The sequence below is a fragment of the Sorex fumeus genome, unplaced genomic scaffold, assembly GCF_029834395.1.
Source record: "Sorex fumeus unplaced genomic scaffold, SorFum_2.1 ptg000006l, whole genome shotgun sequence".
Classification (NCBI taxonomy): Eukaryota; Metazoa; Chordata; class Mammalia; order Eulipotyphla; family Soricidae; genus Sorex; species Sorex fumeus.
In genome coordinates, this window is record NW_026606063.1 from 41,209,186 (window position 1) to 41,211,362 (window position 2,177).

Genomic DNA, 2,177 nt, shown 5'->3' on the forward strand with positions numbered 1-2,177 from the left:
CAGCCCTGGCTCTGTCCTAGGGGGTAGGGTGGGAGGCCTTCAGGTGGGGTTGGGGGCTCAGTGGGAGGCAGGGATGGTTCTGACTGCAGGCCTGGGGCAGTGGGCACTGTGAGGTGGGTCTTTGGCCGGTATGTGTGGGGAGACCAGGCTGCACCCTGCTGACGTGGGGTTTGCCTCCCAGGAGAGTGGCCTGGGGCAGACTTTGAGGACTTTGCGCTTGACTTGCACTCGGGAGCGGGGGCTCCGTGGGCATCTGCCTTGGGAGGAAACTAAAGTGCTGTTTACTCTGGCTGGGGAGAGGGGGCCGATGTCCCCATGCAGAGAACACAGGGGCTGCGGGCATCGAGAAGGCTAATCCCGCCCACACAGCAGCTGCACCTGCCGGCTCCAGCACGGACTCTGCATCCCCGCGTCTGAGTGCTGACAGCAGGGTCACAGCCCCTGGTCTACAGCCCAGGTGTAGCTGCTCACCTTGTGACCTCCAGGGCGAGTCCCAGACCTACAAAAGGGCAGTACCAGCTGGAGCTGGTTTGAAGCAGGACTCTCAGCCCCAGAGCTGGGCTCGCCCTTGCACGCAGCTCAACAGGTTCGATCCTCAGCACGTGGTCCCCTGAGCAAGCACAGAGCCAGGAGTAGTCGCCAGCACTGATGGCTGGGACCCAAATCCCCAACACTGCCCCGTCCCCCACCGTACCCAAACAAAAACAGAGTTGTTTCAGCCCCTGTCCCAGGCCTGCACCAGAATCTGTATTGCATGAAGTCTCCAGGGGATTCTGATGCAAAGTCCTGCCTAAGAACATTTTGGTTCCTCTAGTTGTGTGTGTGTGTGTGTTTCTTGTTCATCTTGCTTGTTGTTTTATGTTTTGAGGGGTAGGGGAGTGTTTTCAGCCTCACCTGGCTGTACTCGGAGATCCCTCCTGACCGTGCTCAGGAGATCATATGTGGTGTAAAGGACTGAATCTGGGCCAGTGGTGTGCAAGACAAGAGCCTTCCCCACTGCAACATCTCTCTAGAGCCCCAAATATTAACCTCTTAACAGTTAACTTTATCATTGTCATTCTCCATACGAACTGTTTCAAAATTGCACCGACCATATATATTAACCTCTAAATACACTGTCAGTTTCCTAAAGAAGGTATTACTGGGGCCAGAGCGAGAGCACAGCAGGTAGGGCGTTTGCCTTGCACGCGGCCGACCCGGGTTTGATTCCCAGCATCCCATATGGTCCCCCGAGCACTGCCAGGAGTAATTCCTGAGTGCATGAGCTAGGAGTCACCCCTGTGCAACTCTGGGTATGTGACCCGAAAAAAAAAAAAAGGAATTACCCTCTAGAACCACATACAACAGGGGTGGGGATTGTTTATCTGCCCAGGGGGAGTGGATATTTACATCATTCACAGGCCAAGGGCAGATGGACCATGGGCAGCTGCCGAGAGGCATAGCGTCTCGCCTGGCATGGGCCAGGGCTAGAACACATGATTTCATGGGCCAGATGCTTCCCACCACTGACATGCCATGATCAAACTCAAAAAATCAGCACTGATGCTACACTCTGACCTAATTTGGAGGGGCCCTTAAATTTTCCCAGCTTTCCCACGCATGGTCCTTATAGCAAAACATAGCAGTTTTTCCCCGCCCAGGATCCAGTCCAGACTCCTGGGCCTTCCCTTTTCAGTTTCTTTTCATTGGGTGGGAGGCGGGGAGCGGGGCGAGGGTTGAACCTCACTTGGTGAGGCTCAGGGCTTATGTCTGACTGTGCATTCAGGGATCACTTCTGGAGGGGCTCGATGATGCCAGGGATCAAACCGGGTTTGGCTGCGCACATGGTAAATGCTTTAACCCTGCTCTGTCTTCCTGGCCCTTAGTCTCTCTCAATTTCCACAAGTTTCTGTCCTCATTTTTGTGACCTTGGTAGTTAAGAGAACTGCTAGCTCTGTTGTCGAATAACTTGATGTGGGGGATGATTTCTCCGGGTAGACCCGAGATTCCGCATCCTTGCCAGGAAGATCTAGAAGTGGTATGTGACCCTCTCAGGCCCCGTCACGGTCACATTAGTTCTTATTCATCAGTCACAGTGATGTCTGCCAGGAGCCTCCACTGTAAATTCTCTTCCTGGCATGGAGATTAATTAATGAGTGGTTTTAATTACTGATGATTTAATTAGTGTTGATTTTCGA